The sequence below is a fragment of the Ranitomeya imitator genome, chromosome 6 (assembly GCF_032444005.1).
Source record: "Ranitomeya imitator isolate aRanImi1 chromosome 6, aRanImi1.pri, whole genome shotgun sequence".
In the NCBI taxonomy this organism is placed as follows: domain Eukaryota; kingdom Metazoa; phylum Chordata; class Amphibia; order Anura; family Dendrobatidae; genus Ranitomeya; species Ranitomeya imitator.
The window spans coordinates 49,953,514-49,970,532 of record NC_091287.1 but is presented as its reverse complement, the minus strand read 5'-3'; the positions used below and the strand labels follow the sequence as shown (position 1 = coordinate 49,970,532).

Genomic DNA, 17,019 nt, shown 5'->3' with positions numbered 1-17,019 from the left:
ACACACCAGGGCCCCGAGCCACCTGTCACACACAGTCCGGTGCCCATACACACATTTTTTTGTAACGCTTTGTCAGTGCCTGACAAGTTGACAAGGTTTGCAGCTTTTAATCACGTCATGATTTCTTATCACTTACTTTTGTTTGCCTGATGGATGCCTCTTTAGAGTCCAAATAGCGACCATCCATAAAACCAGGTGATCTGAAAAATAAAAAGGGAATAAGAGCAAGTTAATATGGTCCCTCCACCTGTACCATTAGCCCTGTAGGCATTCTTCTCACAAAATTAGAATGTCAAAAAGTTAATTTCAGTTCTTCAATACAAATAGTGAAACTCATATAGAGTCATTACTAACAGAGTGATCTATATCAAGTGTTTATTTCTGTTACTGTTGATGATTATGGCTACAGGCTACATATTTCAGTAAATTAGAACAAAAAAAACCTGCAAAGGCTTCCTAAGTGTTAAAAAAAAGTCTCTTAGTTTGTTTCAGTAGCTCCACAATCATGGGGAAGACTGCTGACTTAACAGATGTCCAGAAGTCAGTCACAGACACACTCCACAAGGAGGATAAGCCACAAAAGGTCATTGCTGAAGAAGATGGCTGTTCAGAGAGCTGTATCCAAGCATATTAACGGAAAGTTGAGTTGAAAGAAAAAGTGTGATCGAAAAAGGTGCATAAGCAACCGGGATAACTTCAGGCTTGAAAGGTTTATTAAGAAAAGGCCATTCAAAAATTTGAAGGAGATTCACAAGGAGTGGACTGCTGCTGGAGTCATTGCTTCAAGAGCCACCACACACAGAGGTATCCAGGACATGGGCTACAAGTGTCACATTCCTTGTGTCAAGCCACTCATGACCGATAGACAATACCAGAAGCCTCTTACCTGGGCCAAGGAGAAAAAGCACTGGACTGTTGCTCAGTGGTCCAAGGTGGTGTTTTCAGATGAAAGTAAATTTACCATTTCATTTGGAAATCAAGGTCCCAGAGTCTGGAGGAAGAGTGGAGAGGCCACAATCCAAGCTGCTTGAGGTCTAGTGTGAAGTTTCCACAATCAGTGATGGTTTGTGGAGCCATGTCATCTGCTGGTGTAGGTCCACTGTGCTTTATCAAGACTAAAGTCAGCGCAGCCGTCTACCAGGAAATTTTAGAGCACTTCATGATTCCCTCTGCCAACAAGTTTTTTGGAGATGGAAATTTCATTCTCCAGCAGGACTTGGCACCTGTCCACACTACCAAACGTACCAAAACCTGGTTTACAAGCAACAGGATCACTGTGCTTGATTGGCAGCAAACTCGCCTGACCTGAACCCCATAGAGAATGTATGGTGTATTGTCAAGAGGAAGAGGAGACACCAGACCCAACAATGCAGACAAGCTGAAGGCTGCTATCAAAGCAACCTGGGCTTCCATAACATCTCAGGAGTGCCACAGGCTGATCGCCTCCATGCCACGCCGGATTAATTGATGCAAAAGGACCACAACCATGTATTGAGTGCATTTACTGAACATACGTTTCAGTCGGCCAACATTTCACATTTTAACCCCTTCAAGACCCAGCCTATTTTGACCTTAAAGACCTTGCCGTTTTTTGCAATTCTGACCAGTGTCCCTTTATGAGGTAATAACTCAGGAACGCTTCAACGGATCCTAGCGGTTCTGAGATTGTTTTTTCGTGACATATTGGGCTTCATGTTAGTGGTAAATTTAGGTCAATAAATTCTGCATTTATTTGTGATAAACACGGAAATTTGGCGAAAATTTTGAAAATTTCGCAATTTTCACATTTTGAATTTTTATTCTGTTAAACCAGAGAGATATGTGACACAAAATAGTTAATAAATAACATTTCCCACATGTTTACTTTACATCAGCACAATTTTGGAAACAAAATTTTTTTTTGTTAGGAAGTTATAAGGGTTAAAATTCGACCAGCGATTTGTCATTTTTACAACGAAATTTACAAAACCATTTTTTTTAGGGACCACCTCACATTTGAAGTCAGTTTGAGGGGTCTATATGGCTGAAAATACCCAAAAGTGACACCATTCTAAAAACTGCACCCCTCAAGGTACTCAAAACCACATTCAAGAAGTTTATTAACCCTTCAGGTGCTTCAGAGCAGCAGAAGCAACATGGAAGGAAAAAATGAACATTTAACTTTTTAGTCACAAAAATTATCTTTTAGCAACAATTTTTTTATTTTCCCAATGGTAAAAGGAGAAACTGAACCACGAAAGTTGTTGTCCAATTTGTCCTGAGTACGCTGATACCTCATATGTGGGGGTAAACCACTGTTTTGGCGCACGGCAGGGCTTGGAAGGGAAGGAGCGCCATTTGACTTTTTGAATCAAAAATTGGCTCCACTCTTTAGCGGACACCATGTCAGGTTTGGAGAGCCCCCGTGTGCCTAAAAATTGGAGCTCCCCCACAAGTGACCCCATTTTGGAAACTAGACGCCCCAAGGAACTTATCTAGATGCATAGTGAGCACTTTGAACCCCCAGGTGCTTCACAAATTGATCCGTAAAAATGAAAAAGTACTTTTTTTTCACAAAAAAATTCTTTTAGCCTCAATTTTTTCATTTTCACATGGGCAACAGGATAAAATGGATCCTAAAATGTGTTGGGCAATTTCTCCTGAGTACACCAATACCTCACATGTGGAGGTAAACCACTGTTTGGGCACATGGTAAGGCTCGGAAGGGAAGGAGCGCCATTTGACTTTTTGAATGAAAAATTATTTCCATCGTTAGCGGACACCATGTCGCGTTTGGATAGCTCCTGTGTGCCTAAACATTGGCGCTCCCCCACAAGTGACCCCATTTTGGAAACTAGACCCCCCAAGGAACTAATTTAGATGCCTAGTGAGCACTTTAAACCCTCAGGTGCTTCACAAATTGATCTGTAAAAATGAAAAAGTAATTTTTTTTCACAAAAAAATTCTTTTCGCCTCAATTTTTTCATTTTCACATGGGCAGTAGGATAAAATGGATCATAAAATTTGTTGGGCAATTTCTCCCGAGTACGCCGATACCTCATATGTGGGGGTAAACCACTGTTTGGGCACTCGGCAGGGCTCGGAAGAGAAGGCGCGCCATTTGACTTTTTGAATGGAAAATTAGCTCCAATTGTTAGCGGACACCATGTCGCGTTTGGAGAGCCCCTGTGTGCATAAACATTGGAGCTCCCGCACAAGTGACCCCATTTTGGAAACTAGACCCCCCAAGGAACTTATCTAGATGCATATTGAGCACTTTAAACCCCCAGGTGCTTCACAGAAGTTTATAACGCAGAGCCATGAAAATAAAAAATAATTTTTCTTTCCTCAAAAATGATTTTTTAGCCTGGAATTTCCTATTTTGCCAAGGATAATAGGAGAAATTGGACCCCAAATATTGTTGTCCAGTTTGTCCTGAGTACGCTGATACCCCATATGTGGGGGTAAACCACTGTTTGGGCGCACGGCAGGGCTCGGAAGGGATGGCACGCCATTTGGCTTTTTAAATGGAAAATTAGCTCCAATCATTAGCGGACACCATGTCACGTTTGGAGAGCCCCTGTGTGCCTAAACATTGGAGATCCCCCAGAAATGACACCATTTTAGAAACTAGACCCCCAAAGGAACTAATCTAGATGTGTGGTGAGGACTTTGAACCCCCAAGTGCTTCACAGAAGTTTATAACGCAGAGCCATGAAAATAAAAAAAAAAATTATTTTCTCAAAAATGATCTTTTAGCCTGCAATTTTTTATTTTCCCAAGGGTAACAGGAGAAATTTGACCCCAAAAGTTGTTGTCCAGTTTCTCCTGAGTACGGTGATACCCCATATGTGGGGGTAAACTACTGTTTGGGCACATGCCGGGGCTTGGAATTGAAGTAGTGACGTTTTGAAATGCAGACTTTGATGGAATGCTCTGCGGGCGTCACGTTGCGTTTGCAGAGCCCCTGGTGTGCCTAAACAGTAGAAACCCCCCACAAGTGACCCCATTTTAGAAACTAGACCCCCCAAGGAACTTATCTAGATATGTGGTGAGCACTTTGAACCCCCAAGTGCTTCACAGACGTTTACAACGCAGAGCCGTGAAAATAAAAAATCATTTTTCTTTCCTCAAAAATTATGTTTTAGCAAGCATTTTTTTAGATTCACAAGGGTAACAGGAGAAATTGGACCCCAGTAATTGTTGCGCAGTTTGTCCTGAGTATGCTGGTACCCCATATGTGGGGGTAAACCACTGTTTGGGCACACGTCAGGGCTCGGAAGTGAGGGAGCACCATTTGACTTTTTGAATACGAGATTGGCTGGAATCAATGGTGGCGCCATGTTGCGTTTGGAGACCCTTGATGTGCCTAAACAGTGGTAACCCCTCAATTCTAACTCCAACACTAACCCCAACACACCCCTAACCCTAATCCCAACTGTAGCCATAATCCTAATCACAACCCTAACCCCAACACACCCCTAACCACAACACTAACCCCAACACACCCCTAACCACAACCCTAATTCCAACCCTAACCCTAAGGCTATGTGCCCACGTTGCGGATTCGTGTGAGATATTTCCGCACCATTTTTGAAAAATCCGCGGGTAAAAGGCACTGCGTTTTACCTGCGGATTTTCCGCGGATTTCCAGTGTTTTTTGTGCGGATTTCACCTGCAGGTTCCTATTGAGGAACAGGTGTAAAACGCTGCGGAATCCGCACAAAGAATTGACATGCTGCGGAAAATACAACGCAGCGTTCCCGCGCGGTATTTTCCGCACCATGGGCACAGCGGATTTGGTTTTTCATATGTTTACATGGTGCTGTAAACCTGATGGAACACTGCTGCGAATCCGCAGCCAAATCCGCACCGTGTGCACATGGCCTAATTCTAAAGGTATGTGCACACGCTGCGGAAAACGCTGCGGATCCGCAGCAGTTTCCCATGAGTGTACAGTTCAATGTAAACCTATGGGAAACAAAAATCGCTGTACACATGCTGCGGAAAAACTGCACGGAAACGCAGCGGTTTACATTCCGCAGCATGTCACTTCTTTGTGCGGATTCCGCAGCGGTTTTACAACTGCTCCAATAGAAAATCGCAATTGTAAAACCGCAGTGAAATGCGCAGAAAAAAACGCGGTAAATCCGCCATAAATCCGCAGCGGTTTAGCACTGCGGATTTATCAAATCCGCAGCGGAAAAATCCGCAGAGGACCAGAATACGTGTGCACATTCCTAACCCTAACCCTAACCCTAGCCCTAACCCTAGCCCTAACCCTAACCCTAGCCCTACCCCTACCCCTAACCCTAACCCTACCCCTAACCCTACCCCTAACCCTAACCCTACCCCTACCCCTAACCCTATTCTAACATTAGTGGAAAAAAAAAATTTCTTTATTTTTTTATTGTCCCTACCTATGGGGGTGACAAAGGGGGGGGGGGGGGTCATTTATTATTTTTTTATTTTGATCACTGAGATAGATTATATCTCAGTGATCAAAATGCACTTTGGAACGAATCTGCCGGCCGGCAGATTCGGCGGGCGCACTGCGCATGCGCCCGCCATTTTGGAAGATGGCGGCGCCCGGGAGAAGACGGACGGGACCACGGCTGGATCGGTAAGTATGATGGGGTGGGGGGGGACCACGGGGGGGGGGATCGGAGCACGGGGGGGGGAATCGGAGCGCGGGAGGGGTGGAACGGAGCGCGGGGGCGTGGAACGGAGCACGGGGGGGCTGGAATGGAGCACGGGGGGGTGGAACGGAGCACGGGGGGGTGGATCGGAGTGTAGGGGGGGTGATTGGAGCACGGGGGGAGCGGACACGAGCACGGGGGGGAGCGGAGCACTGGACGGAGGGGAGCCGGAGCAGTGTACCGGCCAGATCGGGGGGGTGGGGGGGCGATCGGAGGGGTGGGGTGGGGGCACACTAGTATTTCCAGCCATGGCCGATGATATTTCAGCATCGGCCATGGCTGGATTGTAATATTTCACCCGTTATAATGTGTGAAATATTACAAATCGCTCTGATTGGCAGTTTCACTTTCAACAGCCAATCAGAGCGATCGTAGCCACGAGGGGGTGAAGCCACCCCCCCTGGGCTAAACTACCACTCCCCCTGTCCCTGCAGATCGGGTGAAATGGGAGTTAACCCTTTCACCCGGTCTGCAGGGACGCGATCTTTCCATGACGCCGCATAGGCGTCATGGGTCGGATTGGCACCGACTTTCATGACGCCTACGTGGCGTCAAAGGTCGGGAAGGGGTTAAAATAATTTTTCAAGCTGGTGTTATAAAGTATTCTAATTTACTGAGATAATGACATTTAGGTTTTCATTGGCTGTAAGCCATAATCATCAACATTAACAGAAATAAATACTAGAAATACATCACTCTGTGTAATAATGACTATAATGAATTTCACTTTTTGTATTGAAGAACGGAAATAAATTAACTTTTTGATCATATTCTAATTTTGTGAGAAGCACCTGCATACGCACACATACATATCCCATGCGGCGTCACAAGCCATTACTACAGCCTAGATCCATCATCATTATTGGCACCATAAATTGGAAAAAGAAATCACAGTTTCACATTTCTATGTATTTCCCTAACCCATCATTGTTTTTACAACTCGAGACAACATTGTCAGTAAGGAGGGATTTACCAAATATAAATCACAATTACATTAAAAAAACAAAAAAAAACTATGGAATATGTGTAAGATAAAAAATATTTAAAGACAATTTAAAAAATGAATCCATGCAATAAAAAACTATTTTCATATATCCCATTAGGGCTGAGGCACACAACCAGATTTTTCATCTGTTAAAAAAAAAATCTGTTAAAAAAAAAAATGGATCACACTCCAGTCAATGTTATTCAATGGGGCAGCGCAGAAGAACTTTTTCATAAGGATCGATGTCCGGATCGATTTGTGCCCTACATCCATTCCTGGTAAAGAAGGTACACTTGTTTGTGTTCGATAACTGTTTATATTAAGGTTAAGAAATGTGCACAGTTTTATTACTCAACATTTGTCATTCACATATAAAAGTGAGTTGTATTATTATAGGGAAAAGATAGGAAACTTGGGTACCAGAGTAGGGACTAGAGTAGACAGTAGGGATAGTTAGGAATTTTTGAAGTACAGTATAGACTAGGAAATACTAGTTATAGTAAAGTAAGGGGTAAGCATAGATGAGAACAGCCTCAGGTAGGGTTTTTCCCAGTTGAGAAGGGGCCAAGGGTTATATAAAGGGAAGCATTGCCTGATTTTAGGGAGATAGGGATGCAAACAGAGTTGGAGTTAACACTGTATGAAGAAGTGCCAAAGTAGTTCAGGGCCAGTAAGCTGAAGGTCACTAGTGAGAAAAGGAGGCGAAAAGGAGGCAAAAAGGAGGAAAGAATTGGCATCATGAGAACGGCAGCGACCAACTTCAGTGAATCATCCCTTAATGTCCCGAGGGTTACGGTCTGAAAAAGGTATGGAGGAGCCAGCCTTAATTACGTTCCAAGTGGGGATACTCTGATAGGAAGTGGGGCTGAGTTCTTAGAAAATGCGGGACATCCCTGGGGCAAGAGGTGACGGTAGAGAGGGAAAACGCAGGCTACAGAGACTTACTAGCGTATTGTACCTGTGACCAAAATTGAACTGAAAAAGTAAAGTAAAACTGAGTTTTTGAAAAGGAGACAGGAGTCTGTTCTTGGCTGTGTGGCTGCATCCAGAACTGGGACTGTGGAGAGGACGGAGTACAAGAACAAACCGTGAGTGTTGTCCCAACTACAAGACAGATCGGACATCATCCTTTATTTGTGGGGTGCCAGGGCGTGGAAGAACTGCAGCCCCTCGTCACAACTACCACCCTGGCTACTTCACAGGCCCAAAGCAACAATACTTTACCCAAGATTTGTATTCTTCAGCTCAATGCAAACTTTCCACTGAGCTCAGAAAAATAAAAAAGTGGAAACGATCCTTGGCATCGATTCGTGTTGGACACATTTACAATGCAAAAAAAGGTCTGCACCATTGCCATGAATTAATTACATATGGCACCATCCAGATGTGAAAATCCAGCCTACTTCACACTGTTTGTTTCCCCCCTGTAGCCATAATACAGGTTCCTTCATACAAACATTACATAACCGTAAATGTGCCATATAAAAGGACAAACCCATACAAAAATAATGGAATGTGAAGGAACAGAGAGGAGCAATTTGTTCCTATAAATGGGAAACATTCTTTCTACTTCGTTGGAAATGTGGCAAAAGTTATTACATTTTTGTTAGAGTAACTCATGTTAGCACACAAAGAAGCATCTTTGAATGATGAATCTCGGGGGACAAAAGATTAATGACCTATCTATACAATAGCTCATCAATAGTCACTTGGTTGGGCTTGGACTCCCATCAGTTGAATGAAAAAAAAAATAAAGCCATTGATCACCGAAAGCGGCACAGCGCCACAGATTATGTATTGGCCCTGCATGGTACTGCAAGCACTCCTACATAACTGAACGGGAGAAACTTGCAGTACCACACTCAGCCACTGCAAAATGTATGGCGCTGTGCAATTTCTGGTGCATTGTAACCCCTGCAGTCATACTGATAGCATATCCTCAGCGTGAGTGTCATCAATATCATCACCCTCCTTTACAAAACAGACCAATATGACTGCTAAAAATGTAAGTGCTGACTATCTGGCTACTTCTTATAGGCAACTGGTCATGTAAAAAAACAATACACTATTAACCTGCAGATCTGGGGTTAATAGCATTCTGATACCATGCGGGCTCTGCACTGAGAGCCCCACTGCCAGGATGAAGTAAATTTTATGCCCCTCCCCGGCAGTCTCGCTCTCTCAAACATAGGGGGGGTCACCTGGCGCGGCTTCAGACACAGATCCGAGAATAGAGAGCATTATCTGTAACTACACCTTGGCACTGACTGACAGCAGCACAGCATTAGGGCCGGCTGTCAGTCAGTGCTGGGGGCGCACACTATGTACTGAGCAGTGACAGACCATGGCCGACAAATCTCTGTGACTGAAAAAGTGAGGCTGCTGGGGGGGGGGGGGGAGGGGAGGGGATCAAGTTAATTTCTTCCTGGCAGTGGGGCTCTCAGTGCAGCAACCACATGGGTCACAACGCCATTAACCTACAGGTTAACAGCAAAGAGGGGGCCTCTAATTTTATGGAGCCCAGCGCTCACCAGCCTCCCCGCTTCTTACAGAAGTGTGTTCATGATACAACGTTCAGGTCAGGGGCATTTATCATGGCCTGAACTGAGCACCCTCTGACATGACTATATGAGGCAGCTTGGACAATGGCACGGAAGCATTGGCCGGTATCTCGCCAGCTTTAGAGCAGCACTTCCAAGCTCCACTGGAAAGAGCTTGCAAGTAGAGATGAGCAAACCTGAACTGTGGGGTTCAAATAGGTGTCCAGTATTGAACTCCAAACACAGACACTTCCAGAAGTACATTTTAGTGTTCGGAGTTCCTGGCGAATTCCAGGAGGAGGGAGAGAAAGTAAGTTTGGGTGCCCATCGACTTCTATGGGATTTGAGACCTGGTTAAAGTTTGGGTAGAGTTCTGGTACAAAACTGAACTTTTGACTAAAGTTTGGTTGAGCTCAACGAACCTGAACTTCCATGGGTCTGCTCTCCCTACTTCGAAGCACTGCACTCCTTGTCTAAGAGACTGGCTGGCCACCACTATTAAAGAGTAGTGGTCGGTAACCTAGGCAACAAGCAGTAAACAAAACAAAAAAAAACATTTTTGAGAAAGGAGAGCGTTTTTAGTTTAAAAAATTTGCAAAAGGTCCTTGTTTTTACAAGAACTTTACAATTTTACCCATTTAATATAATCTACTATATAATTGTCTAAGGGTCACTTCCATCTTTCTGTCTGTCCTTCTGTCTTTCTTTCCTTCTTTCGGTCACGGATATTCATTGGTCGCGGCCTCTGTCATGGAAATCCAAGTCGCTGATTGGTTGTGGCAAAACGCCCACGATCAATCAGCATCGGGCACACTCTGGCGGCAACATGGCCGCTCCTTCCTCCCCGCAGTCCGTGCCCGCTCCATATTCCCCTCCAGTCAGCGCTCACACAGGGTTAATGGCAGCGCTAATGGACCGCGTTATGCTGCGGTGTAACGCACTCAATTAACGCTGCTATTAACCCTGTGTGACCAACTTTTTTACTATTGATGCTGACTATGCAGCCTCAATAGTAAAAAGATCCGGTGGCAAGGATGGTATGTGACAAGGACCTGCCATGATGTCGCGGTCATGTGACCGCGACGTCATCACAGGTCCTGCGCCCATACCAACCCTGGGACCGGAAGCTGCGCGTGCACCGCACACAGGGCCAGGACTTCAAAGGAGGGTGAGTATATGTTTATTTTTTATTTTAAGTCTGTATACTACGTGGCACTGTGCTGTATACTACGTGGCTCTGTGCTGTATACTACGTGGCACTGGGCTGTATACTACGTGGCACTGGGCTGTATACTACGTGGCACTGGGCTGTATACTACGTGGCACTGGGCTGTATACTACGTGGCACTGGGCTGTATACTACGTGGCACTGGGCTGTATACTACGTGGCACTGGGCTGTATACTACGTGGCACTGGGCTGTATACTACGTGGCACTGGGCAGTATACTACGTGGCACTGGGCAGTATACTACGTGGCTGGGCAGTATACTACGTGGCTGGGCAGTATACTACGTGGCTGGGCAGTATACTACGTGGCTGGGCAGTATACTACGTGGCTGGGCAGTATACTACGTGGCTGGGCAGTATACTACGTGGCTGGGCAGTATACTACGTGGCTGGGCAGTATACTACGTGGCTGGGCAGTATACTACGTGGCTGGGCAGTATACTACGTGGCTGGGCAATATACTACGCAGCTGGGCAGTATACTACGTGGACATGCATATTCTAGAATACCCGATGCGTTAGAATCAGGCCACCATCTAGTAAGCAATAATCCTTTAAAACTTTTCGGAAATAACCAGATAACTAGGAGAAGCATTTTGGAGAAGCGCGTGTTCTCTCATATTTACTAGGGTAATGCATTTAGTATGGTTGTAAGTAACCAGCACATCTAATGGCCATAGGCACAAACTGCTTTCTGCAATGACACATGACCGTACTTGACCTCCAGACTGGTCTTCTTACTACAGTTTACAAAAAGCTGTCTGTTTCCAGATTTCATGCAGATGAAAAGTGTTAACATTGTAGACTTGAAGAATGTACGAGATCATACAATCCTAGAATGTTACAGTTGGACGGGACCTCCGGGGTCATCGTGTCCAACCTCCAGCTAAATGCAGGATTCACTAAACCATCTCAGACAGATGTCTGTCCAGCCTGTTTGAAGACTTCCATTGAAGGAGAACTCACCACCTCTCGGGGCAGCCTGTCCCACTCATTGAACCCCTTAGTGAATGAAGCCATTTACCATGTAGAAAAAAAAAAAACTTACACTTAAAATTAAATTTAAGTTTTATTTAGTTTAAGATGGGCATTTATTTTTTCCACTCAATACAATTGCTTTTGAAATGGAAGCCCCTCTGATCAGTGGATCGATGCGTGTTCTAATTTCGGACATCAGGAAAGGCCGACCACTGCAGTGGACATCTAGAGCTAAATGCTGCAAAGAGGAAAGGTCTCTGAGACAACCTGCGGATTGTCCAACTTCTTGCACAAAGACCGTTCTACTACATGGTCAAATGATCAAATATACAGAATCCGAAGAAAGACGCTTTTTGCTTTTGCCATCATGGACACCAGTGTATTTAGGATGGAGATCACAAAATATGCTTGAGCCTTAAAAGGGTAAGGCTAGGTTCACACTGCGTTAGTGCAGTCCGTCTAGCGCATACGCTAACAGACTGCGTTAACGCAATTGCCGAAAAGGGACCCACTAACGCAATGTAAACCTAGCCTAATCCATCTTTATGGACTTTTTATTGTTTTAGCCCTAAACCTATTTAAAGTATTTTTTTTTTGGGGGGGGGGGGGAGGGGGGTTATAAATTTGGACCGTTTTTTCTTCTGTAGCCTACATATTACATTTCTATGGCTGACTGCTGAATGAATGCATTGCGATTCCACAGGCCACATCAAAAAGTTGAATGTGTGGAGAAACAATGAGCATGTAAAAGCCAAAACATCACAAAGTTGTTAAAGAAACACAATATAAAAGATACATATTTTTAGACCAATGCATGCATTAGAAAAAAAAAAAAGATGGATACTCCCTTTAAAGTGTACCAGTCATTTCAACCAAAACCAGATTAAAAAAAAAAATCTTGCTGCCCTGCTTTTGGTGCACATAAACAGTCTAATATGTTCAGTTTTTTTATGTTCTGTAGCAGGCCCTCCACCTCATTTCAGTGAGCATCTCTTATTAATTAGTATTCTGCCAGCACTATATGTTCTAGAAATTCCTTTCCAACACTTACGAGCCTGCAATGCGCTTTCTATGGTCCAATAGATTGATTTTTAGTTCCAGACAACCAAATTGTTTAATGCCTGTGCAAATACAACAATCGCAAAAGGTCTTCTGATATAAGTGTGAACAGTGCCAAACTACCGGTTTTATATGTGCATGATGTGAAAACTCAATCTGTGCTTATGCTTAAAATATGGAACCCACTTGTGTAGACCAGTTTGTTCTCATTTTCAGAATACGGCTAAAGGTTATGAAAACACCACTAGCATCAAGAGCTCAGTATTACACAGCTGCGGTAACATAATAGCACAAACTAACGGAAATTTCACCAACACTAATAACATGGAGCTCAGCCACATAGCGATTTACCAAATACTCAGACTTTAGTTCTAAGGACTGACCAGGAAAATATCCAGTTAAATGAAACCCACAATGTCGAGATGTGAGGAGCCGACACGGAGCAGAGAGACAATAAAAGTAAATTGACACCTAGAACCACGTAATAGTAAGATGCACGATGGGCTTGTGTGTTTTGCTCTTGTACAAAAAATTAAAGTTTGCCAAACTGTACTTGTTTGATTCCACTATAATATTATATCCATACAGTTATATTTACCACTACTACTACTACACCACCACCACCACCCCTACACCACCACTACTACTACTACACCACCACCACCACAAAAAAAATAATATTTACAAAGATCAATATATACGAGTGTTAATTTGACTAAGTTTCATCAGGCTTGCATTGTACCTTTCAATACTCCCAAATGAAGGGCTTTTTTTTTTTCTTCTTAATTTGTTGGCAGTGATGGGGAGGTCCGCAATTAGACAAACACTGCACCCACCTCGCAGAGTCAAGAGAGCATACAGAGTTTCTTATATTTGCTTATTCTAATGATTTAAGCAATGTTTGACGAAACCGTGAACATAAAAGCAAACAGAACAAAACAAACGTTTACAATAAACAACTCAGATAAAGGAATGTTGTATGCAGCTTTGTTCTTTCCACAATGGAAAATATGGATTATAGCCAGAGAGTCGTACAGTGGATCCACAGCATCACATTCAGTCATAATGGGGTCCAGTGGGTTTCAGTGAAGGTTTTGTACTTTTCACAATGGAGATGCATGCTGCACTAGTCCGGCCATCCAGGGCTGCCACTAGAAATTTCGGGGCCCCCTTGAAACTCCGCCCAGGCTCCACCCCAGCCCCGCCTCCAGGCTCCACCCCTCGAACTGTCCACAGTCCCACCGCTCTCTCTTGGAAAATCTCCACTTCTCACCTATCACACATTGACAGTTCCCATCACCAGATCACACATATAGCCCATCACCAGATCACACATATAGCCGGCAGCTTTTGTTTTGGCGAAAAGATTTTTTAAGCCGCCACCATAACACGGTAGACACTTTTGGCCGGGTCCTACTCTACTGTAACCTACTAAATATTTGTTAAAATATGCAATACAATTTAGGTATATTTTTATTTATTTTTCAATTTTTAAAATGACCTATAATACTACATACAAGGAACAAATACCACCGCACTATGACCAGATGACATATTACCACCACAGTGATCGAATAATATAAAATACAAGGAACAAATACCGCTACACCATGACCAGACCGCATATAACCACAAATGACTGAATACTACAATACTGATCAGTAATTAAAAAAAAAAAAACCACAATACTATCACCAGCAGTGCCATTATACACAGGAGATCTGTAATTAGTAAGCAGTGTCTGTGTACAGGTAATACAGTGATCACCGGTGACATTATACACAGGAGCTCTGTATATAATGTATAGGTAATACAGTGATCACTGGTGACATTGTACACAGGACCTCTGTATATAGTATACAGTGTATAGTGTCAGTGTATAGGCAACACTGACTCACCAGTGACGTCTCTAGGTGAAGTCCTTCATCTTTCATCCAGCACAGACCGCCATCACTTCATCCAGCCAGGACTCGTCTCTGCAGGAAATAAAACAGTTATCTCGAGTTCCGCTTGTAGAACACATTACTTAATTTTCCCAACTTCTACATTACACCACATGAAGAAGGCAACATAGTATCACTCTACACAGTAACAGGACCTCCCCCCCATTTAAAACAGTATACTCAAAAAATAAATACATCACTGCAATAATAATATCCCTTAATTAGCCCCTATGGTAATATTCGCCATCCTAGCCCCCATGTGTCTCATTCCAGGCTCCAGCCATATGTTCTCCCATCCTGCCCTCATGGGTATCCATCCTGCCCCATCTGTGTCCAGCACTCTGCCCAGTCTGTGTGCAATCCTGCCCCATCTGTGTCCAGCACTCTGCCCCATCTGTTTCCAATCCTGCCTCATCTCTGCCCAGCACTCTGCCCAGCACTCTGCCCAGCACTCTGCCCAGCACTCTGCCCCCCCCCCCCCCCCCCCCCCCCGTGTCCAGCTTTACTGCCCCCGGGCCCCCACCCTGTGTCCAGCTTTACTGCCCCCGGGCCCCCACCCTGTGTCCAGCTTTACTGCCCTGCCCCCTCCCCCCCCCACAGCTCTCAAAAAAACAAAAAAGTTCTACTTACCTGCCGCGCTCCTCTCTCCACGCAGCTGCACCGCGCACTCGCCGGCGACTGACGTCAGACGCCGGCGACCTGCACGCTGCGGCTGGCGGCTGTTAACTATTGACGTGCGGGTCCGCACGTCAATAGCGTACAGCTGTAGCGCCGGCCGCCGCTAAGGGCCCGGTTCAGCCTGCGGCTGCCGGTAGGGGCCCGGTGAGCAGGTAAGAGGGGGCCCGATGCGGGCCCCCTCTGCTCACCGGGCCCCATACGCCAGTCATGGCTGTAGTGCCCTGATGGCGGCCCTGCGGCCATCACCTGTGACAGACTCTCCCAAAGCCGCGTAAATCAAGACACTAAGCAAAGAAAGTAAGGTGAAAGGACTTTTCTTTATTATCTAGGCCGACCACTAGGTTACCCTCTATGACAGGGGTAGGGGGCCTCCAAGTCCTGATGTCTCAGGGGCTTCACAGCTACACAAGGGAACGGACAGATTTTGCTTAGTACTTTACATTACACAATAATCAATACATATGTCAGCCTTCACCTAGTAACAGCACACACCTCAAATAAGGATTAGAAAACAAGTCAGATGTATACCAGGCATGCATCATTTACCACCCCAAGAACAAGCTCTAAGAAGGGGTTCTCCTAACCAAATCCACCTATGTGCAGTTTTGCATGAAATTTTTTGAGCAGAAACTTAGCGGTGACTTTACAAATCTTCCTCCAAATCTCAAAACACCTAACAAACTTGTCAGTTTCTACTCAGCAAAAAAAGACCATTTGTGCACAAAGGCTTTCTTCCCACACAGGTTTTTTAGCAAGTTAGCAGAAAGTGCCATGCATTTCATGTATTCTTATTTTTGCCTTATTTTGTTATTTAGACATCAGTTTTTATTATAAAGTTTCCCAGTTCTGTCCATAGAGAAGCATACGGGGAAAAAGGGTCATGCTTGCCGTAAGGAAAACACCACAGATTCCACTCATCCTCCAGAAAAATACACCACTAAAAGGGGGGGGGAAAAAAAAAAAAAAACACTAAAAGGGTGGAAATAAAAACTTTACCAAAAACCTTTTCAGAGAGGGAGAGGACAGTAAGTCCAGTGACACCTATTGGAGGTACCAATCCTAAACGTCAATATGGACCCTTCAGGTTAAGTTCACACAATGAGGTTTTGACACACTGCAAAAAATACAGCATCTAACAGTATGTTCACACATCAAGTGAACATAACTTCTGAAATGTCATGCACAGTTCTTAATTTTTCCCCTGCAGGTGTGAAGCAGTTTCAAGTAAGCAAAGCATTTGTTCTCTAGGCCCATGAAACAAGACATCATCACAGAGGGCTGTGTATTTTCTACTGCGCATGCGTCTGTTAAGCCCGGCGCATGCTCAGTACGTGCTCCATTTCTGACATTCAGAGCGCTCCTTTACCTCCGCATTTACTGCAGCTGAACTCACAGCCTAGGAAACGGACGTCAGTGATGGCATCTCATGATATCTCGTTTCATGGGCCAAGGGAATCTTCGCTTCAGGGCGGCAAATGAAGCAGGGGGAGTGTTGGGATGTCCCAGCTTCCTCTCCCGATGGTCCTTCATTTCAGGGTGGAAAGGGAAGTGACTGCAGTTTCAGTCGGCAGATGATTTGTTTGGGGATTGGAAAACCAGTAGTCATAGGAAGTGGGGAATATAAACAGGACCTCAAGTTGCAGTACAGAATGAATGGTAGGGAAATTTACCAAGACTTAAATTAGAAAAGCTCATTTTTAACAGCTTAATTAATTGAAATTTACGTCTAGGTTTTAGACTAACCCTTTAATTTTCAGGATTGCTACCTTGTATATGTGGCATTAGAATTCCTGCCCTCTATGTATCAAGCGATTATTCAGGACTTCACGGAATTTTTAAGATTCTACCAATAGAAATAAACTGGTGTATGAACATTCAGGTAGTATAAGTAACCTACTTTAATGGGACCATTGAGATGTTGGGGTGTCCGT

General features: G+C 44.4%; 1 protein-coding gene across 2 annotated transcripts in view; it reads right to left on the bottom strand.

Moving 5' to 3' along the window:
• SVIL (supervillin) overlaps positions 1-17,019 on the bottom strand; it is a 244,113-nt gene that overhangs the window by 172,411 nt on the left and 54,683 nt on the right. For both annotated transcript variants that reach the window (XM_069729641.1, XM_069729642.1), the window contains exon 2: positions 137-200. The gene's annotated coding sequence lies outside the window, so the exon portion shown is untranslated. The remainder of the gene's footprint in view (positions 1-136; positions 201-17,019) is intronic.